The sequence below is a fragment of the Prionailurus viverrinus genome, chromosome D3 (assembly GCF_022837055.1).
Source record: "Prionailurus viverrinus isolate Anna chromosome D3, UM_Priviv_1.0, whole genome shotgun sequence".
NCBI lineage: Eukaryota > Metazoa > Chordata > Mammalia > Carnivora > Felidae > Prionailurus > Prionailurus viverrinus.
This window is the reverse complement of record NC_062572.1, coordinates 20871859-20897268: the sequence shown is the minus strand read 5'-3', so window position 1 is coordinate 20897268 and position 25410 is coordinate 20871859. Positions and strand designations below refer to the sequence as shown.

At 45.2% G+C, this 25410-nt stretch overlaps 1 protein-coding gene, 2 long non-coding RNA genes and 1 gene segment (V, D, J or C); 2 read left to right on the top strand and 2 right to left on the bottom strand.

The window, feature by feature from the left end:
- Positions 1–25410, top strand: part of LOC125148931 (immunoglobulin lambda variable 5-37-like) — a 1027427-nt gene that overhangs the window by 211520 nt on the left and 790497 nt on the right.
- Positions 1–25410, bottom strand: part of LOC125148968 (uncharacterized) — an 863358-nt gene that overhangs the window by 48615 nt on the left and 789333 nt on the right. The gene's annotated exons all lie outside the window — the stretch shown is intronic.
- Positions 1–25410, top strand: part of LOC125148935 (immunoglobulin lambda-1 light chain-like) — an 899300-nt gene that overhangs the window by 107544 nt on the left and 766346 nt on the right. The gene's annotated exons all lie outside the window — the stretch shown is intronic.
- The window catches only part of LOC125148995 (uncharacterized), a 28152-nt gene continuing 11376 nt past the window's right edge, over positions 8635–25410 (bottom strand). Inside the window, exons 2-4 of the long non-coding RNA XR_007145773.1 lie at positions 22949–22955; positions 17487–17492; positions 8635–8749 (exon numbers count right to left, since the gene is read on the bottom strand). This is a non-coding gene — a long non-coding RNA (uncharacterized LOC125148995). The remainder of the gene's footprint in view (positions 8750–17486; positions 17493–22948; positions 22956–25410) is intronic.

Here is a 25410-nt window from a genome sequence, read left to right as displayed (position 1 = left end):
CACTCTAAAGGAGATTTTTCTTTAATTTTGACGCTATATATACATGTTTACACTCCCATCGATCAGGGCTCCTTCTAAGAGTGAGAAAAAAGTATAATAATCATGTGCAGCACTACAGGATCATAGCATTTAGAAACCGGACCTGGATGTTTGAATAGACTGGGACCCGGTGAGCTACAGAAACAGCTGGTCTCTCAGGGCTTCGGGCCATGGTGAGGTGTGTGCCCTCGATCCTGAGCCATGAACAGCCAAGGAGCTATGCGCACACTCACCCTGAGGAGTCTGAGTAGAATGTAAAGTCTGTCCAGAAATGATGGGAGGCCACATAAGCGGAAACCTGGCCTGGCTGTAATGCAGGGCTCAGATCAACACAATGTCACCCAGTGTTGTGTCTGGGCCTGGAGACCAGGGTGCGCATGGGTTCCGTTTCTGAGGGGTCAGGGATGATCAGAGCTGGGACCTGCCACCTGGCACTGCCTGTGCCGTGTGCTCAGAGCTCACAGCTGGGGCCTCCCCACTCCTGGCTCCACCCAGCCACTCCCCTACCACCCCCCTGACATCCTCAGATGGAAGGACCTGACCCAGGGCCAGTGAGAGGACAGAGAACTTGGGTCTGATTTGCATGGATGGGCCCTCCCTCTCCCAGAAGATGAAGAGGGGAATGGAGAGATTAAGGGAGGCTCTGCTCATCTGGGTGGCCACAGAAAGCAGAAACAGTGACGGTCTGCCCCATGCCCTGCATCCCTCTCCTCCTTACCCTTCTTGCTCACTGCATAGGTAACCGGATTCAGGGACAGGGAAGTGGTCCAGGGAGGACTATTGGGCCCTTTATCCTCCTCTTGTGTCTAGACCCAGCATCATCCTTCCTGTGTCTCTCCCCCTTGCAGAGTCCTGGGCCCAGTCTGTGCTGACTCAGCCGCCCTCAGTGTCTGGGGCCCTGAGTCAGAGGTTCTCCATCTCCTGAACTGGAAACACTGACAACATTGGTTGTGTTTATTGCATGTACTGGTACCAGTGGCTCCCATGAATATGCTCCTCAGACTTCTCTCATATGTTATGATAACAATTGACAACTGATACTCAGGAGTCCCTGATTGACTCTAGAGCTCAAGGTCTTACAGCCCAAGCTCCTTGACCATCACTGGCCTCATGCTGAGGCTGGGGCTGATTATTATTCCAGGCCTGTGAGAACCGTCTCAGTGCTGACATAGTGTTCCAGGTCTGCGGGGAGGTGAGACAAAAACTTACTGTCCTCATAATGATGGGGATCCCTGTGCAGCCCCGACCCCTCTGTCACAATAGTTGCTTCCTTTGTTTGTTTTGTCAAAAGCTAGGGTCTGGGATCCATCCACCGGGAACTTGCTACAAAGAATGGGAACCATCCTCTCAAATTCTGCCCCCAAGCTTGCAGTTGGCCACCATACATTGTTCGTTTTTACTCTAATTGAGCATAAATCTCTGGATTCTGGGACAGGTTGTCCTGGGGAAAGAGTCCACGGAGAGATGTGTCAGTCTGCTTGGGCTGCCATTATGTAATAACACAGGCTGTGTGGCTTAACCAACAGAAGCACATTTTCTCAGTGTGGAGACTGGAGGTCTCCAGTCCAAGGTCTTCGTAGGTTTGCTTTCCTGAGATCTTTCTTATAGATGGCTGCATTCTTGTGGATCCTCACTGTGGCCTATTTTCTGTGTGTGCTCAACTCTGTTTTTTCTTCCTCTTTTTATGAAGAGACCATTTGATTAGGCCATCACCCTTATTTACGTCTTCATTTACCTTAATTACTTCCTTCAGTGACTTATATCCAAATACATACCATTGAGGGTTGGAATTTCAACGTAGGGTTTTGAGGGGGACACAGTTGAGTCCATATCAGGGAGTCAGGGGAGAGCCAGGGACACAGTGTCCAGGTGTGTCGACTCTGAATAATTGACTGTGAAGATCCACACCATTTGGAGAATACCTACTATGTGAGAAACCTGAGTCTAGAGACACGGACCACATGCGGACACCATAGGAAAGGTCCCCATGCTCAGGGCATTGACAGTGTTTGGGGGAAGAGAGAGGACACAGAAGCTAAACATGTATAGGAAAGCTATGTCCTGGGAGCATGAGGATGGGATCAGGGGGGTGGAACCAGAGTATTGGAGCGGTTGACAGGTACTCCAGAATCTGATGCGTTGTGATGAGGTCCCAGCGCTATGCAGACAAGGAAGGAGCAGGAGGGGAGCATGAAGGTGGGGACCAGGCAGGACTGTGGATGGTGCCCAAGTCACCCAGTCCTGGACAAGGGTTGGCCAGTGGGGTGGAGAAGGAGGGTCAGGACCCCTGTGACGTGGAGGATTTAGGGAATAAGGAGGGGGATGGGTATGAGAAAAAGGAAGTGGGAGGTGTGGCACCATTGCAGGGAGGGGGCTCCACCAGCTGGGACAGCATGAGGACCCATTTCTGATGCAGGGTGACTTCCACCTCCCGATTCCGGGAAAGATCAGCCCCTGACCCAGGCGACTTGTTCATAGTTCTAGGAATGCACATATCTGCTTACTCTCATCTCACAATGTGCCTGTTGAAAGAAGAAAGAATTGTTACAAGAACACCATGCGAGGCTGAGCTCAGTTCCCTTGTTCTCATTGCTACCCATGTGTTACAAACGTTCCCCTTTAGGGAAGCACAGAAAATCACAATTTCCTTTAGATAAGTTAACATGAACTTCAAGAACTGGGGTTCTGTAGTTGGTTTGGATTTAAATGTTTCCAGAGCATTCTTTTATACAATAAAGATTGTTAATGACTACTTGGCTACCCTTCTCACTTTCTTGCTGAGAAAAAGGGATCAACAGGACATGGCAGATAAGGAGTCTGAAGCTGAGCTCCATACGGGACCCCAGCCTCGGAGCAGGGGGTCAGCAGTCCCTCAGGCAGGATCAAGGCAGATGGGTCCACACCCTGACCCTGTCATCCCCTGGTTGGGGCTTGCAAAGATGTGCTGGCAAGCAGTGTTAGGACAGGCTCATTATGTGCCAGGCACACTGTCTAGAAGAAATAAGGAAACTACTAGAAATCCAATGGGAAGGCACCTAAAGAAGACAAAGCCTACACTGCAGTGATCAGAGGAAGAAGGGTTGAGGCCATGCTTTACAGAAGAATCAGAGAAAACTCTGAGATTATTTCTTAAGGAAAGAATTTCATGTTGTCGCTAGTTTATAAATCCATTAAAGGAAACATAACTTTCCACAAGTTCACCTGCCCCTTTATTTACGACACACGTGGGCTAATGTGATGGAAAGTGCACTGAGCCAGGCACAGCGTCCCCATCAAGCAAGAGAGAAGCTTAAGCTGCAGGGTCTCCCAGCCAGGCGTCTTACAGTCTTTGATCTGGACAGTCTCCCAGAGGAAGAATGCACAAAGGGATCCCTTGGTCCTGCTTCAGCACCATTACATCCAGGGTGACTACAGAGCTTGGGTGAAGATGGCAGGCAGCTGAATGATGACGTTTCAGAAGAAATCACTGTCAGCAGGGTCGCTGGGCACCACTGAGTCTCTGTGATGCCCTCGCTCTTCCTGAAGCCCAGCCCCTCCAGCTGCAGCCCAGCTCCAGAATATTCTGATATTCCTGCCACAGAGCATTTCCGGGCCAGGCCAGGCTCACGCTCACCCACGAGGTTTGATCTGGAATTTAGGTAGTGTCACGTGACTTAGAAATCAGAAAATAAATTCCTCATGATGGAATTTCTCTGACCCCTGGCACCTTGCTCACACCCAGAGCTGGCCACGTGGCTGGTCAGGGGTTCTTTCTCCCCAGACTCAAATCAGTTCAGAGACTGATGCGTGGAATTCCAGAATTTCTCTTTTTTTTATGTTTTTTTAATTATTTTTTAATGTCTATTCATTTTTGAGAGAGACAGAGACAGAGGGAGAGGATGGGAGGAGCAGAGAGAGAGGGAGACACAGAATCCAAAGCAGGCTCCAGGCTCCGAGCTGTCAGCACAGAGCCCAATGTGGGGCTTGAACTCACAAACCAACGCCGACAACAAATAGTAGTTAACCCATAAGTTCTGTCCAACGTGTTGCAAACAGGGGTTCCTGTGAACCCTCCGCAGGTTTGATTTATTTGCTAGAGCTGCTCACAGAACTCAGGACAACTCTTACTTCCACTTGCCAGTTCACGGAATGATACTGAAAGAGTAGGATGAACGGTCAGACGAAGAAGCACACGGGTAGGGGTCTGAAAGGAGCCCCCAAACAAGAGCTCCCGTCCCCGTGCAGTTGGGGTGTGTCACCTTCCCTATATGAATGTGTCCACCTATGTGGGAGTCTTTGAATCCCATATTTTGGCATTTTTATTGAGTCTTCATGTAGACGTAATCAACCATTGACTCCACATTCAGCTCTTCTCCCCTCTCAGCAAGGGGGAGGCTGGATATTCCAAGCGTCTGGTCATGGCTCAGACTTTCTGGGGACCACCCCCAGCCAGGAGCCTTTCTAGGGTTGCCTCACTGAAACAAAAATGCTCCTAGTGGCCTTGTCACCTAGGAAATGCCGAAGGCTTCGGGAGCTCTATGCCAGGAATCGGGACAGAAACCCATGGTTTCTAAGATCTCACAATATCGTCTCAACTGAAAATGATGACAGTCATAACTCATCCATAAAATGTAACTCTTTGCACTAATGATACATCCATAGCTGATATGTTGGTCACAGACACAATTTTCTCTTTCTCTGAACCAGCTGACAAAAAAAGTGGTCACAACTGCTTCTTACACTGACAATACCCCCCACCCCCCGCATACCATACCCCACCTTTTCTCCCCTCTGTTCCTGCCTCCCTCAGGCTTCAGTCTATCCCTCTGGCTATTCAGGTGTGAATGCTGTCTCCAGGTTAGGATTTTAGAGAACACTGGAAACGATCTTGCTGTAGTTTCCAGTGTGCAGTGTCCATCTGTAGGGAGAAGTCACAGACATTGGATCAGCAGGAAATCCCTTCATCATTTGATTCCTGCTGTCATCCCCAGATTATAGCTCCTATGCAGCATCAGCCTCCGTCAGTCTCTAATATGCCAACACGATTACTGTTTTTCTTACAAATGAATGCTTATCCAGACTTGGAGCTATCGGTGTACTTATTTATCTTCTTCAGAATTAGTGAGGACCCGCAAAAGGTCACTGTTGAAATAGTCAAAAAAAGGAAGGATTGATTGCATATTTCAATACATGCCAACTTCTCTTGTTCCCCAAAATATTTGTTTCCTAAGACCATCAGGACACTCACTCAGCCACACACACTTTGCTCCAATCAGTGGAGTCTCATGCATCGGCCCTTTGCCAGAATAAGAGTAGATGCTCTCTCATGGTCAACACAAGGGAGGCATCTGGAGATCCTGGAGGTGCAGGGAGGATGGCTGTGATGCAGGAGTTGGGGGAGGGGGAATAACGGGGATGTGTGGTAACCCCTGGTCCTGTGCCTGCTGACACCTGAAGACCCCAAAGCTGCGGGGCTTTGTGTCTATAGGGATGAAAATGGACAGAAGTCTCTCCATCCAGAAGACTTGAACTTCTGATTCAGTGGAATTACTGTCAGAGCTAATCTGCACCAAATTCCTCCTCCTCATGTAAATTCCATCCTTGTGCAAGAGAAATAGCACTCAGGACACTGACCTTCTTTAGCTCCAAGCTTCAGGACACTGGTGTGTGTTGCAATGAGCCAGCCCCAGGAATCAGTTTGCATGGAGATCAACACTCAGGGAATTGAGAAATCAGAGACGGACAGGGGAACACTTGTATTCATGCTTGTCCACTGAGTGAAAATCTTCCTGAGGGCACTGGGGCGTATTTTTGTTCTTTCTTTCTCTCTCTTTCATACACACACACACACACACACACACACACACACGGCTCTCTCCTCTCTCTCAGTGTCTATTGTCATGGGCTCTGCAGTTTCTGGGATTCTCTGTCTTTCCAGAAGTCAGGTTCAGCCTGTGCTCACCCTCAGAGTCACAACCTCCGGGAGGCAGAATCTTTTCAGCAGGAAATACCATGGACATCGAGTGTGACTGGGATCCTGTCACCGGGGCAGAACGTGCCGCGAACACCTGCTCTCCTGGGACAAGGCTGATGCTCAGGAATCCCAGGGCAAGTCTCTATCTCTGTAGGCAGTTCAGCCCTAATAATCTTTGAGCTCCAGTCCATGCCTGAGGCTGATCAGCATGTTGATTCTGGGATAGCAGCCTCAGTGTTGCTCCCAAAGAGCTCAAGGCCCTGGGGACGTAACACAGTCTCCCTGCGCTCTCAGGGCTGAACTGTCACTCCTGTGGCACTCCAGTGGCACCTCCAGCCAGGATGGACCTCTGTTGAAAAGTCGATCCAACCAAGGGCTACAGGGACTGTGACCTCAGGGACATAGTGCCCCTTATCTCCACCTCACCCAGAGTCAAATGTGGGATCTCTGAAAGAATTTTCTGGGTCAAATTGGCCTTGGGTAATAGAAATACATCCCTCTGGTTGGTGACTGAATGAGCAATTAATTGCTCTATCTTGAACATATGGGACACACAAAACACAGCAACGATTGTTTTACCCACCCCTGAGATGAGTCTGACTCCTAGTCAGTCCATCCTGGAAGTTCTGTGTTTAATTCCATCACTGAGATGAGTCTGAAGTTCACAGGAACAGGCTACTAATGGTGCTTCCCTGGGCACCATGTTGGGCTTTCCTTCTTGAAGGACCAGACCTAATATGCAAAGTCATGATTAAAAAATAAATTAATAATAATAACAACAGTAATAAAAATGATTTATTTTTTATTTTTTTTTAATTTATAATGTTTATTTAGTTTTGAGAAAGACAGAGAGAGAGAGAGAGAGAGCAAGCATGAGCAGGGGAGGGGCAGAGAGAGAGATACAGAATCCAAAGCAGTCTCCAAACTCCAAGCTGTCAGCATAGAGCCCTATGCGGGGCTCCAACCCATGAACTGTGAGATCATGACCTGAGCTGAAGTTGGATGCTTAGCCAACTAAGCCACCCAGGTGCCCAAAAGCATGAAGTGATTTAGAAACAAGTTTACAAGACCCCGATTAAACCAAGAACTAAAGTCACATCTTTTCCATTAGGTTTTCATCCATTTTCTCAACTACTGTTTCAATCCATAATTTGTCTGCAATAAGCATGAATCTATGAAAACATACTCATGATTGTACCCGCATGTTCCCATTAACAGTGTCATTGAGTTTAAATAATTCTTGCTGAACTGAATTTTGTATAAAATCACCCACCTTCACTTTGAGGTAGCAGTTGTCCAAGTGGTGACAGACACATAAAGTCTGCGACGAGGTCCCCATCAGAGCACCCGCAGCTGTCACTCCTTCCCTCCTGGAGCTTCCTGCAGGTTTGCCCTTCGTGCTCTGAGGTCAGTGCCACACCCGGGCTCCTGCAGACTTGGGTCTGTGTGCTGGGGGGACAGATCATAGGAGGGAAGTACTAAGCACAGGGTGTGGAGAACTGTTGTTTCGCGGAGGTGGAAGTAGTGACAGACGACGAAGATGGTCAGTGTGTAACCCCCCTAGGAAGGCACACGAGAGCATCTACCCACAACCTGGAGAAAAGGGCTCCCTGTCTTCTCAGTGCTGAGGGAACTTCTGGGAAAGGATAACTTTGAAACCAGAAAGGAAACAAGCAGAGGAAAGAAATCAGCCTCCTGCCCAGAACTGGCCAGGTGCCAATGTGGACCCATCACTGTTCTGGTCCTGATCCTCATCTGTGTGGTTGTGCCAGAGTCACCACCTCAGTCCTGCCCCATCAACAGACAAGGGAGCCGTGGACACACTCACTACATGGAGCCTGAGTAGAGCACAGTGTGTCCTGAGGTGATGGGAAGTCACACAGGGGGACACCTGGCCTGGCCTGAAGGAATGGGACAGTGGACACAGCAGTGAGGAGGCAGGAACTCTCTCTGATGGGCTCTAGTCACCATGTCACATAATGTTGTGTCCAGGCCTGGACACCAGGGGGCACATATCACTTGTTTCTGAGGAGTCACAGATGACCAGAGCTGGGACCTGCCACCTGCCATTGCTTGTGCCCTCTGCTCAGGGCTCACAACTGTGACCTCACCACCCTCTTACCCAACAGAGACCCTCCCTTTCCCTCCACCCTGACATCCTCAGGCAGAGGGACCTGACCCCGTGCCATTGAAATGTCGAAGAGCTGAGGGTCTCTCATTTTCATGGATGGGCCCTCCCTCTCTCAGAGGATGAAAAGGAGAAGGAATAGATTAGGGGACGTCTGCTCAGCTGTTCAGCAACAGAAGGCAGGATCAGTGATGATCTCGACCATGGCCTGGTCCCCTCTCCTCCTCACCCTCCTCATTCACTGCACAGGTGACTAGATGTGGGGACAAGGGAAGCGGTCCTGGGATAACATGTGTGACCTGATTCTTCATCACCTTCTCTTTGTCTCTCCCACTTCCAGGGTCCTGGGCCCAGTCTGTGTTGAGTCAGCCACCCTCAGTGTCTGGGGCCCTGGGCCAGACGGTCACCATCCCCTGCGCTGGAGGTGCCAACAACATCGGTATTGCTGGTGTGAACTGGTACCAACAGCTTCCAGGAAAGGCCCCTAAACTCCTCATCTATGATAGTAGCGATTGACTCTCAGGGGTCCCTGACAGATTTTCTGGCTCCACATCTGGCAACACAGGCTCCTTGACCATCACTGGGCTCCAGGCTGAGGACGAGGCTGATTATTACTGCCAGTCTCTTCACTTTACTCAAGGTGCTGACACAGTGCTCCAGGCCTGTGGGGAAGTGAGACAAAAACCTGCTGTCATCTCAGCAATGGGACTTCCCATCTATCCCTCACTTTTTGGCCAACTGAGCTGCTGCTTTGTTTGATATAAACTGGGGTCTGAGACCCACCTCAAGGAAGTTTGTCTACAGTCATTCCACATTCTCTGAAATCTCTCCTTGAAGCCTCTCATTGGGAGCAAGATATTGTTTGATTTTCTCAAACTGGGCACAAATTCCTGCCTTCCAGGGGCAGGCTGTCCTGAGGACACAGTCCATGACAGGTCACGGCAGACACAGGGACACAATATTCAGCTCTGTCTGAGTCAGGACACATCAGGCGTGTCCAATATGTGTCCTGATAATAACAGTTCCCATAAATTGCCCCTAAATCCTCATCTATTATGATGGTTAGATCCACTGGGGACCCTGATTCACTCTTTCACACCGTGTCTGGAAACTGTCACTCTGTGATCATTACGGGGCTGAGGTCTGAGGATAAGACTGCTCCTCCCTGCCCCCCACCCCCACTGTAATAGCAACTTGGGCTCACACAGAGTCCCAGGCCCATGAGAACTGAAAGCAGAGCCCCTTTCTCATCTTCAGGGAGGGCGAGGCCCCAGCAGCTTACCAGGCTCAGCCTGTGGCTTCTGCTTCTGATGCTCCTGCCGCTGCCACCATGGGCCCCGGTGCACGCAGCAGCACCACCTGGGAGTGAGGGCTCCTCCTTCCCTTCTGTCCCCAACGTCACTCGCAGCAGCCCCTTCCTAGACAAAGGGTCTCAAAGGACACAAGGAAGCTCATCTTGCCCATCAGGCATGACACAAGGTTTCTTTGCACTGAAGTTCATGGACTGGGGGATGTAGGTCCAGTGTTCTCAACTCCCACCTGACCTCTGACGAATCCAGGGTCTCCATCCTTGGTCTTTTACCCATTTCTAGAAGTTTCCAGACCTGTGTAATCTTCTTATTAGTCTTCAATAAGAATGCCTGTACTTTTTTTGCTCTTTGGGATGATTTCTTCTCTCACTGCAGCATAAGCCCTGGATTACCTATAGCTGAAACATATATTTCAGTCATTTGAAATGAGTCCCTGTCCATTCCCATCAATGCTGAGACCCAACCAGTGACTTTTCTTCTTCACTTTCATTGTATAATACTTGCAGAAAGATGTTGAATAATAATGGTGTTTAGCTCAGATTAGTCTTTTCATCTTATAGAAATGTCCCCCCGTCCCCACCCCATTAGCTAATTTTCTGGTTGTGGGACTGAGTCTGTTGTGTGGGTAGAGAGTGTGTTATCACATTATAAAATCTCTGTCTGCTTCCATTTTATGTGGTTTTTATTAGAACTTTGCTTTCAGGTGGAGTGGACCAAGATGGTGGAGCAGCATGGAAGTTCTAGGCTTCTTTCATCCCTAAAATGCAGCTATATCAGCACCAAACCACTATTTCTAGCACACCTAGAAAATTGCTCTGAGGATTCACACAACAATCTGCATAACTTGAGCCACAGAACTTGGAAGGTACTTGGCATGGAGAGGTGAACTGGGGGAGAGAGAAGCCACAGAGGGTAGGGAATGGTATCTGGGGACAGAGGACAGAGAAAGGAAGGAACATACAGGAAAAGCACTCCCTGCAAAAGTAGTTGGAGAGAAAGAGTGGAAGCACCCATAAGTGCCTGAATAAGAAAGGGAGAAAGCAGAAAGCAGAAAGGAGAGGGTTTTGGTATCATTATGACTCTATTACCAGGGCAGGACAGCACTGGAAACACTGCAGCGCATTACCTGGCGGCGTGCTGGTGGGAAGACCGAATTCCCAAGGACAGGCAGTGAGGTCTGAGGGATCGACGGGCCACATGGGAGAAGCAGTTTCCCTGGTACCCTGCTAGGAAGGCATTTGGTAGAGGTTGTACGGACTCCCCACAGGCAAAGCTCCCAGCAGACCGCAGAGAACACAATTGCTGGTATCGGAACAGAGACGCCAGGGTGAGTCGTAACCTGACGTGGGTAGTGGGTTGTTATTGCGTTGAAATGCTACCACTACACGATCGCACAAACTTATTCTGTGGCAGGCCGGCATCCAGCCACACCTCTGAGCCTCTACCGCTGCGTGATAGTAGGAACTTTCCTGGGGGCAAGCCGGCATTTGGCCACGGCCTAGGGAGACCATCCATGAAAGAGTTGGAGTGGGTCCAGGTGGCAGGGCCCTCAGAAGTGAAGAGTTTGGAAATACAGCCCCATATGACATAAAATTTGGGAGGGAGGTGCTGCCTGGCAGGCTGATGTCTTGGACAGGGACAGTATAGAAGTGGAGAATGGAAGGACCCCAGAGACCAAGGAGGGGTGCTTGATTGCCAGTCAGATAGAGCACAAAGTTCTGATCTAGAGACTGGAAAGTTAGGTGACGCCATTTTAACCTCTCCCATTCATCAACACACATCCCGCACACCGTGCCACACCAATCCACTTCAGTAAGTTAAGTAGCACCACCTAGTGGAGAATGGAGCCATGACACCAAGCCCCGACCAACTGCACCAACCAAGCCCTAGAAGAACACCATAAGTCTCTCCCACTCATTAGGGTATGGACTATAAACTGCTTCATAGTTTGACTTGTAGGGGAAACTGGATGTAATTTCATTCGGATTTCATTCTGTTTGCTGGTCCATCTATTCATTTCTTTATTTTGTGTTTTCTTTTTTTTCCCTCTTCTTTCTTATTCTTGGATACAGAAAGAGAAAAAATTATTTTTTACTTTCCACTTTCATATAATTTTTTTAATTTTTTGACTATATTTTTTGGAAAGTTATTTTTTATTCTATTTTACCTTCTTCAACTCATTTTATCCTGTTTTATTGTATACATTTTCTTAATTTTTAAACATTTATTTTTTTTCTTTTCTTTCCATTCCCTTTTTTCTCTGTTCAATCAAGCTTCTTTCAACAAGACCAAAGCATACCTAGCATCTAGCTTCCTTTATTTGATTTTTTTGTTTGTTTTTAATCTTCTTAATTTTTATTTTTTATTTTATTAATTCTTTTTCTTCCTCCAAAATGACAAAACAAAGGAATTCATCCTAAAAGAAAGATAGGAAGAAATGACAGCCAGAGACCTGATCAACACAGATATCAGTAAGATGTCTGAACTAGAATTTAGAATCATGATAATAAGAATATTAACTGGAGTTTAAAAAAAAGAGTAGAATCCCTTTCTATGGAGATAAAAGAAATAAAATCTAGTCAGGACAAAACTAAAAATGCTATAACTAAGCTGCAATCTCGAATTGATGCCATGGCTGCAAGGATGGATGAAGCAGAAAAGCAAATTAGTGATATAGAAGATACAATTATGGAGAATAAGGAAGCAGAAAAAAGGAGAGAAACTAAGGCAAAAGAGCACAATATAACAATTAGAGAACTCAGTGACTCACTAAAAAGGAATAACATCCAAATCATAGGAGTCCCGGAAGATAAAAAGAGAGAAAAACAAGTAGAAAGTTTATGCAAGCAAAGCATAATGGAAAACGTTCCCAACCTGGGGAAAGACACAAACATCAAAATCTAAGAAGCACAGAGAACTCCCATTAGATTCAACAAAAACCAACTATCAATAGGCACAACATAGTCAAATTCACAAAATAGACAAGGAAAGAATTATGAAAACAGCAAGGGAAAAAAAGTCCTTAACCTATAAGGTAAGACATATCAGGTTCACAGCAGACCTATCCACAGAAACTTAGCAGGCCAGAAAAGAGTCACAGGACATATTCAATGTGCTGAATTGGAAAAATATGCAAGAAATAAAGAAGTTCCCAGACAAACAAAAACTAAAGGAGTTTGTGACCATTAAACCAGCCTGCAAGAAACTTTAAGAGGGAGTCTCTGAGAGAAGAAAAGACAAAACGAAACAAAAAAGGCCAAAAGCAACAAAGAGTAGAAAGGACCAGAGAACACCACCAGAAACTCCAATTCTACACGCAACACAATGGCACTAAATTCGTATCTTTCAGTACTCACTCGAAATGTCAAAGTTCTAAACATTCCAATCAAAAGACATAGGATAACAGAATGGATAAGAAGAGAAGATCCATCTATATGCTGTTTACAAGAGACCCATTTTAGAACTAAAGACACCTTCAGGTTGAAAGTAAGGGAATGGAGAACCATCTATCATGCTAATAGTCACCAAAAGAAAGCCAGAGTAACCGTACTTATATCAGACAATCTAGATTTTAAAATAAGGACTGTAAAAAGAGATGAAGAAGGGCATTATATTAAAAATAAGGGGTCTATCCACCAAGATCTAAGAATTGTAAACATTTATATCCCCAATGTGTAGATACCCAAATATATAAATCAATTAATCACAAACATACAGAACCTCCTTGATAATAATACCATAAGAGTAGGGGACTTCAATACCCCACTAAACAGCAATGAACAGATCATCTAAACAGAAAATCAACACGAAAACAATGACTTTGAGTTATACACTGGACCAGATGGACTTAACAGATATATTCAGAACATTTCATCCTAAAGCAGCAGAATACACATTCTTCTAGAGTGCACATGGAATATTCTCCAGAATAGATCACATACTGGGTCACAAATCAGCCACCAGCAAGTTCAAAAAGACAGAGATCATATCATGCTTATTTTCAGACCACAATGCTATGAAACTCGAAATCAAACACATGAAAAAATTTGGAAAGACAATGAATACTTGGAAATTATAGAACACCCTACTAAAGAATGAATGGGCTAACCAAGAAGTTAAATAGGAAATTAAAAAGTACATGGAAGCCAATGAAATTGATAATCTGACAGCCCAAAACCTCAAGGATGCAGCAAAGGCAGTCATAAGAGGGAAGTATATAGCAATCCAGGCCTTCCTAAAGAAGGAAGAAAGGTCTCAGATACACAACCTAACCTTACACCTTAAGGAGCTGGAAAAAGAACAGTAAATAAAACCCCAAACCAGCAGAAGACAGGAAATAATAAAGATTAGAGCAGAAATCAATGCTATGGAAATGAAAAAAATAGTAGAACAGATCAATAAAAACAGGAGCTGGTTCTTTAAAATTATTAACAGAATTGATAAACCCCTTGCCAGTTTGATCAAAAAGAAAAAGGAAAGGACCCAAATAAATAAAATCAGAAATGAAAGAGGAGAAGTCACAACCAACACTGTAGAAATACAAAAGAAGAAGAAGAAGAAGAATATTATGAGAATATTATATTATTATATGTCAACAAACTGGGCAATCTGGAAGAAATGGACAAATTCCTAGAAACATATAAACTACCAAAACTGAAACAGGAAGAAATAGATTATTTGAACAGACCCATAACCGGCAAAGAAATTGAATTAGTAATAAAGAACCTCCCAAAAAACAAGACTCCAGGGCTGGATGGCTTTCCAGGAAAATTCTACCAAACATTTAAAGAAGAGGTAACTCCTATTCTTTTGAAGCTGTACTAAAAAATAGAAATGGAAGAAAAACTTCAAAACTCATTCTATAAGGCCAGAATTACCTTGATTCCAAAACCAGACAAAGACTCCACTAAAAAGGAGAACTATAGTCCAATTTCCCGGATGAAAATGGATGCAAAATTCTCAACAAGATACTAACCAACCAATCCAACAATGCATTAAAAGAATTATTCATCACAATCAAGTGGTATTTATACCTAACATGAAGGACTGATTCAATATCTGCAAATCAATCAATGTTATACATCACATTAATAAAAGAAAGGACAATAACCACATGATCCTCTCAATAGATGCAGAGAAAGCATTTGACAAAATGCAGCATCCTTTCTTGATAAAAACCCTCAAGAAAGTAGGGATAGAAGGATAATACCTCAATATCATAAAAGCCAAATATGAAAGACCCACCGCTAATATCATCCTCCATGGGGAAAAAATGAGAGATCCCCCCTAAGCTCAGGAACACGACAGAGATGTCCACGCTCACCACTGTTGTTTAACATAGTATTGGAAGTCCTAGCCTCAGCAATCAGACAACACAAAGACACAAAAGGCATCCAAATAGGCAGGGAGGAAGTCAAACGTTCACTCTTCGCAGATGACATGACACTCTATATGGAAAATCCAAAATATTCCCCCAAAAAACTGCTAGAACAGATCCATGAATTCAGCAAAGTTGCTGGATATAAAATCAATGCACAAAAATCGGTTGCATTTCTATACACCAATAATGAACAACAGAAAGAGAAGTCAAGGTATAAAACCCATTTACACCTGCACCAAAACCCATAAAATACCTAGGAATAAACCTAACCACAGAGGTGAAAATCTACACACTGAAAACTATAGAAAGCTTATGAAAGAAATTGAAGAAGACGCAAAAAAATTGAAAAATATCCCATGCTCATGGATTGGAAGAACAAATATTGCTAAAATGTCAATACTACCTAAAGCAATCTACATATTCAATGAAATCTCTATCAAAATAACACCAGCATTCTTCACAGAGCTAGAACGAACAAATCCTAAAAATTGTGAAGAACTAGAAAAGACCCTGAAGAGCCAAAGCAATCCTGAAAAAGAAAATCAAAGCTGGAGGCATCATAATTTCAGACCTCAAGATGTGTTACAGAGCTGTAATCATCAACACAGTATGGTACTGGCACAAAAACAGACATTCAGATCAATGGAACAGAATAGACAACCCACAAATGGACCCACAAACGTATGGCCAACTAATCTTTGACAAAGTAGGAAAAAATATCCAATGGAATAAAGACAGTCTCTTCAGCAAATCGTGTTGGGAAAACTGGACAATGGCATGCAGAAGAATGAACCTGGACGACTTTCTCACATCATACACAAAAATAAACTCAAAATGGATGAAAGACCTAAACATAAGACAGGAAGCCTTCAAAATCCTAGAGGAAGTAGCAGACAAAAACCTCTTTTACCTCCACTGCAGCAACATCTTACTCAATATGTCTCCAGAGGCAAGGGAAACAAAAGCAAAAATGAACTATTGGGACTTCATCAAGATGAAAAGCTTCTGCACAGCGAAAGAATCAATCAACAAAACTAAAAGGCAACCTACGAATGGGAAAAGATATTTGCAAATGACATAAAAGATAAAGTGTTAGTATCAAAAATCTATAAAGAACTTGTCAAACTCAACACCCAAAAAGCAAATAATCCAGTGAAGAAATGACATGAATAGACACTTTTCCAAAGAAGACATCCAGATGGCCAACCGACACATGAAAAAAATGTTCAACATGACTCATCATCAGGGAAATACAAATCAAAATCCCAATGAGCTACCACCTCACACCTGTCATAATGGCTAAAATAAAAACTCAGGAAAAGACAGATGTTGGTGAGGATGGGGAGAAAGAGGAACACTTTTGCATTGCTGGTGGGAATGCAAACAGGTGTAGCCACTCTGGAAAACAGTATGGAGGTTCCTCAAAAAATTAGAAATAGAACTACGCTACAACCCAGCAATTGCAATACTATGTATTTATCCAAAGGGTACAGGGGTGCTGTTTTGAAGGGGCACATGCACCCCAATGTTTATAGAAGCACTATTGACAATAGCCAAAGTAAGGAAAGAGCCCAAATGTCTATCAACAGATGAATGGATTAAGATGTGGTATATATATACAATGGAGTATTACTCAGCAATCAAAAAGAATGAAATCTTGCCATTTGCAATAATGTGGATGGAACTAGAGGGTATTATGCTGAGCAAAATTATTTAGTCAGAGAAAGACAACTATCATATGACTTCACTCATGTGTGGAATTTAAGATACAAAATAGATGAACAGAAGGGAAAGAAAGTAAAAATAATATAAAAACAGGGAGGGGGACAAAACATAAGGACTCTTATAATACAGAGAATAAACTGAGGGTTGCTGGAGTGGTTGTTATTGGGGGGATGGGCTAAATGGGCAAGGGGGCATTAAGGAGGACACTTGGGTTCAGCTATGGGTGTTATGTGTAGGAGACGAATCACTGGATTCTACTCCTGAAATCATTATTGCACTATATGCCAACTAAATTGGATGTGAATTTTAAAAAATAAATAAAATAATTTTTAAAAACTTTGCTTTCAATTATGCAAATGACTTTTCACAGTCCAGAGAGATCACGTGATTTTCATCTGTTGATTTACTAATTTGTTGTCTTACCTTAGAGGAATCACCCATATGTAATCCCACTCCATATTTGCAAAACTCATATGTGGTCATAGTATGACTATTTTAGTCTGACAAGGGTATCCCACTATTGATATTTTATTTAGAATATTTATGTCAATATTTCATAATATTCTACAATTTTCCTTTTTCTGTATTTTATGTGCCAAGTGTTTGTATCACTGTATATTTCTTTCCATAAGAATTTAAGTTTTCCATTGTTTTTTGATGATTTGAATATATATATTTATGCTTCATATATATATATATGCTTCATATACATGTTATGCTTGTATGCATATATATATGCTTCATGCAAGAAAAGCAGTCCGCCCGCAAAAGTAGCTGGAGACAAAGAGGGAAAAAACACTCGCAGGGGGCTGAACAAAACAGTCTGTTCCCCAAAACCATTGATGGGGAGAAAGGAGAGGTTTTCAGTGCCACCAGGAGTCTATCAATAGTGGAGCACAGAGTCTGAAGTTTTCAGAGCTCAGTGCATGGCGGTGTCCTCAGGACTGGAACTGTGACCTCCTCCCTTTGCCTCCTCTTGCACCTGGACCTCAAACAGGTCAAAGCTGAGGTGTCTCAGGGAATGAGAGCCTTGTAAACCTGCAGGTCCTTGCAGGCACAGAGACAACTACCTCTGCCCCAAGCTGCATGCCTGGGAAGGAAGACTCTGTGGGAGACTCACACATCTTAGCCCTCAGCACCTCTGGGGGACACAGTGAAGTCCTCAGACCCTGGAGTAGCCGTGGGACCATCACCATCATGCTCAATCGTCAGTTCCTCCTGCTGCCGTGACCTAGACCCTGTCCTTGCCCCCATTATACTTCCAGTCTGTCACATGTGGACATTCCATATATATTTGCTTAAAGAATGAAGGAGTGAGTGACTGAATGGATGAATGAATGATGAAGACAAAGCTCTCAGGTAGGCAGTTGCTGTAACACCTGCATTCTTCCTATAGGGGAGGAAAGGCATTCCTGCAGCCTTGATTGTCTGTGACATTTCTACACCTCTCCACACTTCACATCATGGTTTCAATGTGACACAGGGACAGCAGACCCATCACCTGCCCTCCACCTGCTCTCCCACCTGACCTCACCTGTGACATTCGGGGCACCCCTATCTCTGTAGTATCACGATCCATCCACCTGACACTCTGGACCATCCCTCCCTCTCCCATAGCCCAGGGTCCAGTCAGTCATCTCCCCATGCCCCATCCGGGGACTTGTGCCATTTCTCCCTTCCCTGTTTCCTCTGTTTCCATCTTCCTCCAGCTGCCCCTCTGCCCAGTGTCCCCTTCCAGGTATCCCTGTCTCAAGTTCTCTCCTGGAACTTCCCTCAGAGCTATATCTCTAATAAGCAGCACTGATGACAGGCATAGCTGGTATTAAAAGTCTCCCAGCACATGGAGTGGAGGTCACAGGATGGCGCTGTAGTGGTCCCTGCCCTGCCCAGGTCCTATTCTATCCCCACACCTGCAGCAGCCGCATCAGGGTTTGCGGAGTCCTGTCTGTCCTGCTCCAGAAAGGCCTCACATTCCCACAATATGTGTCCTCCTCAGTGAAAGTGTGTGTCCCCTAAGTGAGCTCCTGTCCACACTCTGCCCCCAGAGTCAGCCCACCTCCTCTGAGCCCCTCCCAGGGACAGATCCCCTCTGTTCTCTGTTCCCTGTGTCTTGTCCTCAGCTCCACAGCAGTTCACAGGCTTTCCCGGGTCAGGACTGCCTGTGTCCTTCCCCTTGACTCCCATCCACAGAGGATGCATTATCAGGGACAGCACACCAGGATGGCATCTCTGTCCTTCCCTGGAAGGCCACTCTCATTTGATGGAAACACAAGCATCAGGGAAGCAGGAGAAAAAGAGATTTGAGCACAAAGGGAACGAAGGAGGGGTTCTCGTGGAGACCAGCCGGGGGCGATGTAAGACCATATCTGGGGGTTTCTGCAGGACAGGGGTCCCAGCTGACAGGAGGCCTCAGGGCCTGGCCCTGGCTTCCTAAGGGGACTGGGCAGGCATGCCCTCTCTGAGCCTGGCTGAGTCCCCTGTACACGGACCTGTGTGTGGTCTCAACAATTGCTTCCTCCAGGCCCAGTCATGGGGAAAACTAGAACATCAGATAGGCTTCCTGTCCAAAGGCTCCAGACCCTGCGTGTGCATACAAGGAGAGGCAGGGATGGGTCACACGTGCATTAGAAGCCCCACGTGTGTGAGTTCCATGGGGAGGGGATAAAAGAAGTCAGAGGCAGCCCAGCCCCAGCTCTGTGGCCTAAGAAGAGGCTGTGTCACCATGGTCTGGACCCCTGTCCTCCTCGTGCTCCACTGTCACTGCATAAGTAGAGACAGCCCTCAGGGCCTCAGGGAAGCCCCCTAGCCTGAGACAAATGCCTTTGGCTCGGGTTCCAAACAGCTGCAAATTGTCCCTTCTCTGCATTCTGATATGCCTGTGTTTGCAGATTCTCTGTCCCAGCCACCCTCCCTCTCGGAATCCCTGGAATCATCACCAGACTCACCTGCACACTGAACAATGGCATCAGTGTTTGCAGCTGTGGCAAATACTGTTAACAGGAATATCACCATTAGCTGGATATTACCTTAACACCTAAATTTTCCATATTTTTAATATAAACAAACACTAACAAAAAGAATACTTCTTGGGAAATTAGAGGCAGATAAAAAATAAATTGTTTTATTTCATTTTTTATCTTATATCTAACATTGACATAGAGGGTAAAAATTATCAAAGAATATTGCTATGGCCAATACTACTTAATATTTCTCTTCAATTTCTTACTAATACAAAACGAATCTAACTAAAATGAGAAGTAAAGTGTAATGAGAAGGAGTCGAGTTTTTTTTTTAACTTTATTTATTTATTCTGAGGGGGGAGGGGCAGAGATTGAGGGAGAGAGAGAATCCCAAGCCCGCTCCACACTGTCAGCTCCGAGCCTGATCCAGGAACCGTGAGATCATGACCTGAGCTGAAATCAAGGGTCAGATGCTTAACTGACTGAGCAAACCAAGGACCCCAGGGTTTTTATTTGAGAGAAGAAATATATTACATAGTGAGTTCAGGGTACTTACTTTAAAAATATTTTACTGATAAAATAATTCAGTAAAACCATTAGAAATATATAAAATAAAACTTGTATTACTTATTTTAATCATTTTAAAGAAGAATTATACTTCTTCATAAATTAAAGATAATGAAAGTGATTCTAATGGTATTACCAAAAAGGTAAACGTGCCAAGTAAACATCTTGAGACATGTGCAATCTGTTTTAAAAAATAATTGCAAACTCCCTGAAAAATATGAAAGCAAATTGGAAAAACAAATTGAACATTTTTTTTGTCTTGAATGAGAAAACCAACTGAGTACATCAACAGTTAGTAGGTGATGCCATATAACTTACTTTCTACTTTCTGTTTTCCAGTGTGGAGTCTGAATGGAAGATGTTTTCTAACTACAAAGAAATTGAGGAAAATCTGACTATGTATTGCAGACAGGGAAAGACATAACAATGGATCACAGAAAGGAATGTGAGAAATGAAAGGTCATGGAGTGTCTGAACTAGGGACACCCCGGAGGGAGTTTCATAAATCCATGGTGGGAGCCGTCAGCATGGCCGTGTGCACCTGCAGCCACAGTCAGCTGGCAGATTGAGGGGAAGAAGAAGCATCCTGGTGGATGCCATGGGTGTGGGGAGGGAGCTAGTGAGGTGAGGAGACTAATCCTTGGTGGGTGATGAGGGATGGAGCACGGTGATAATGGTGACCCATGACTTGATGTAGGTGAGGAGGGACAAGGGGTATAAGGAAGTGAAGAAATCAGCAGGGAAAGGGAAAGAGAAAATGCAGTTTCTTTCCTATTCCAAAAACCCTCCCACTCACCTTCACCCTGGACAGGAGGGGGTGCTATCTCTCCCACCCTGCCTCCTGCCTGGTCACCTTGACACCTTGGTTGTCGTAATTGTCACAAAAAATTGGTTGTGATAAAAGTTGATCTATTAAAAACTAGATGACAGCAGGGCTCCCTCAGCCTCTCAGGAGGTGTGATTCTCTTCCAGAGACTTCCTGCAAACTTCAGAATATAGAATCATTTTTCTTATGCCCCAGAATCTCTTTCTTAAGAACTATCTGGACAGTAGATCCCCCATGGAACCATTCTCCTCTTGTCCCTTATATCACAGGCTTTAGCCCATCTCTGTCTCCTACTCAATCCCAGGAGACACCTGGGGACCCAGGGGGCTGTGAATTGGCTGTGGTGTGGGGGCAGGAAGGAGGGGGTGTGTGCTCACCCCCTGTCCTGTGATCTCTGACACTTGAGGATAGGATGACTATAAGCTTTGTGTCTATAGACAAAAAAAATGGGACAGATTCCTGTCACTCAATAAGACCTGGACTTCTGATTCAGTGAATTGCTAACAGGTCTGTTCTTAAAGGAGTCCTCACTGCCGAATTAAATACTCCTCCAAGAAAAGTTCTTTCAGACCCTTGCCCTTTTAATCCAGAATCCAGGGTCCTGAACATTTTAACAGAGAATCAGCTTCATGGATAGATTTTTATGGAGAATCATCTTTCACAGTGTAAGAAAGCCACAAGAAGAACTGAGGGCCAGTTGGCCTCATTTTTGGTCACACAGAAACACACACACACACACACACACACACACACACACACTCATAGACACACAAGGATCTTCCCTCTCTCTGAGTGTCTACTATTTTTGACTCTTCAGTTCCTAGGCCTCTTTGTCCCTCCAGAAGTCAGGGACAACCTATGCTCACCCAGCCATCCTCAGGATCTCAGTAACTGGGAGGCAGAATCCCCATTAGCAGAAAACCCCAGGAATAATGAGCGTAACTGGGGTCCTGTCACCAGGTAGCCAGGATGTGTACTAAACACCAGCTCTCCCGGGACAAGGCCGATATCAGGAAACCTATAGCAGGTCTCTGTCCCCATGGGAAGCTCAGTCCACAACCATCTCTGGACTCCAATCTGCACCTGAGGGGCTGTGTGGTACATTGATTCTGAGAGCAGCAGCCTGAATGCTGCTCTCATGAGGCCAAGGCCATAGGGAAGTGACACACAATCTCCCCCTGCTGTCAGGGCTGGGCTGACACTCCCTCAGCGACACCTCCAGACAGGGTGGACTTTTACAGCAAACTCTACCGTTCCGACCCAGAGCCACAAGGCTTGTGACCTCAGGGACACAGTCCCCCTTATCTCCACCTCTCCACCACTCACATGTGGGCTCTTTGATTGACCTGGAACTTCTGGGTCCAGGTGGCCTTGGGTAACAGAAATTTATTCTTTTAGTCATGGATGGATGAATGAGTACTTGCTCTGTCCTGAATATGCTGGACACAAGGCACAGGGATACAACTTTGCACACCCCAGAGACAATTCTGACCCCAAATAGTTTTGTCCTGGAACCTCTCTCAGTGTTTAATAATTCCATCACCGAGATGGCTCTGAGATTCAAAGGAACAGGCCCCTTATAGGGTTTCACTGGATACCATGTTGGGCTTTCCATCTTGCTAAATCAGACCCATGATAATAAAACTCATGACTAAAAAAAAAAATAAGAAGAAATGAATAAAAAATCAAACTACTTTAGTAAAATTTTATAGACTCCTATTCACCTGAAAACAGAAGGCATTCCTATTCCATTGTTTTTCTATCCTTGATTTTAACCACAATCTCCATCCATATTCTCTCTGGAGTAAGCACAGACCTGGGAAAAATACACTAATGATTTTACCTGCATCTTCTCAATGACATCAGCATCGAAATTAAATCAATCTTAATGAGATGAATTTTATGTAAAAGGACACACCCATTTATATGCAGGTTTGGCTAAGTGGTGACTAATACATAATCTCTGTCAACGGATCCTTGTCAGAGCATCCGCAATTGTTATTCATTTTCTCCTAGAACTTCCTACAGGTTTGTTCCTTGTGCTCTGAGGTCAGTGCCACACACAGCCTCACATGGCAGGGCTCCTGCAGACTGTGCGCTGGGAGAACAGACCCTAGGAGGGAATCACTGCCCACAATGTATGCGGAACTGTTGTTTTAAGCAGGTGGAAATCATAATGGATTACAAAGATTTTCAGTGAGTAACCCCTCTATGCATGGGCACTAGGACTTCTATGCACAACCTGGAGAGAATCTCTCCCCATCTCCTCAGTGCTGCAGGAACCTCAGAGGAAGGAAATCCTGGAAACCAGGGAGGAATCACATAAGAGGAAAGATCCAGTGACCTGCACAAAAGGGGCCACGTGTCCATGGGGACCTGTCAGTGCTTTGGACTTGAACCTGATCTAAGAAGAGTTTGTGTAGAGACACCTCATCAGACCAGACCCATGAATAGCCAAGAGAGACATGGACAGACTCACCCTGAAGAATCTGAGTAGAGCATAGAGTCTGCCTTCAGGTGATGGGAAGACATATAAGGGGACACTTGACTTGGTCCTAATGCAGGAAACCGTGGACAGAGCAGTGAGGAGGCAAGAGCTGTCTCTGATGAGCTCTGGTCACCATGTCACACAATGGTGTGTCTGTGTCTGGACATTAGGGGGAGCTCAAGGCCAGTTTCAGAGGAGTCAGGGGTGATCAGAGCTGGGACCTGGCACCTGGCACTGCTTGTGCTTTCTGCTCAGGGCTCACAGCTGTGACCTCACTGATGGCCAAGGGACCTGACCACGCCCAGTGAGGGATCTAGAGCTCAGGTTCTCATTTGCATGGATGGGCCCTCCCTCTCTCCGAGGATGAAGAGGGGAAGGGAGACATTAGGGGAGGTCTGCCCTGCTGTGGGCCTGCAGAAGGAAGGAAGGATCCACAATAACCTCCACCATGGCCTGGTCTCCTCTCCTCCTCATCCTCCTCGCTCACTGCACAGGTGACTGATGTGGGGACAGGGGAAAGGGACACACTTTCCTGGGAGGACAAAATGGGCCCTGCTTCTTCCTCCTGTCTCTATACCAGCATCACCTTCTCTGTCTCTCCCCCCTTTACAGTGTCCTGGGCCCAGTCTAGGCTGACTCAGCCGCCCTCAGTGTCTGGTTCTCTGGGCCAGAGGGTCACCATCTCCTGCGCTGGAAGCAGCTCTAATATTGGTGGTTATGTTGTGAACTGGCACCAACAATTCCCAGGAATGGCCCCAAAACCATCATCTATGGTAATAGCAATCGACCCTCTGGGGTCCCAGATCGATTCTCCGGCTCCAAGTCTGGCAACACAGGCACCCTGACCATCACTGGGCTCCAGGCTGAGGACGAGGCTGATTATTACTGCTCATCGTGGGACAGCAGTAGCAGTGCTCGCACAGTGTTCCAGGCCTGTGGGGAAGTGAGACAAAAACCTGCTTTCTCGTCTGTAAAGAGAGGGAACAGACCAGCAGTCGCCTGCTCAGCTAGGCCTGTGATGCTCCTTATTCTTTTGCTGATACTCTGGGCCCAGGTCCATCCAGCGATACCTCGTGTGACTGAGGCTCTTCCTGTCCCTTCTGTTCTCAAATTCACTCTGAGAAGACCATTCTTAGACAAAGAGTCTTCATGAAACAGATGTTTTGGTTTTGTTTTTTGTTTTCTGAGTTATTTTGCTTCTAGGCTGGATCATATTATTTTTTTCTTTTTTTTTTTAAATAAATGAAACATTTTATTTTGCCTCTGAACTTACCATGGGACCTCAGTTACACCCATGCTATTCTTGAAGAAAAAGTCAGTCTTGTTTGTGTATGATATTTTACCCAATTGGTTATAAATGGTGCTGGTTAGTTTTTGTCTTATTTCCTGATTTGAGAAATAGATGCCAACTTAAAATTACAAAATTATAAAAATAAACCCAAAAAATTTGTCCATAGGAAAAAAACTGCATGTGAGTGTCTATAGCAGTTTCATTCATAAACACTAAAAATTGAAAGCAACCAGAAATCTGCACAGGGATGTTTTTTCCAGGTTTATCTCTAATCACTCAAACCTGGAACCAACTAAGATGCCACCAAATAGGTGGTACATTTATAAAATGGGATATGATTCACAGGACGATTAGAGTTATAGCACATACTGGAAAGGGCAAAACTCTCGAGAGTATAAACATTTGTGGTTCCTGGGGGACTGAAAGTAGAAAAAGAGTTGATCATATGAAGAGAGGAAAATGTTTCCCAGCAATACAATTATTCTATATGATAGTATAATGACCCTGAAATGACACTATGGCATTGCCAGAACTCATGGAAAACTGTACAGCCACATGACAGAACCTTAGAGTACACATGCAAAAAACTAATTTAGGAGAGTTGGGGCCCATGATGGAATGCAGAATGTGACAATTCTATTGACTTCCAAGACAAATGCGTGAACCCACCTCGGTGCAGTGGTTGGGAGAAAGCTGCTGAGCTGTGTGACTTTGCAAATGAGTGGAGCCTCTACATGTAAAGA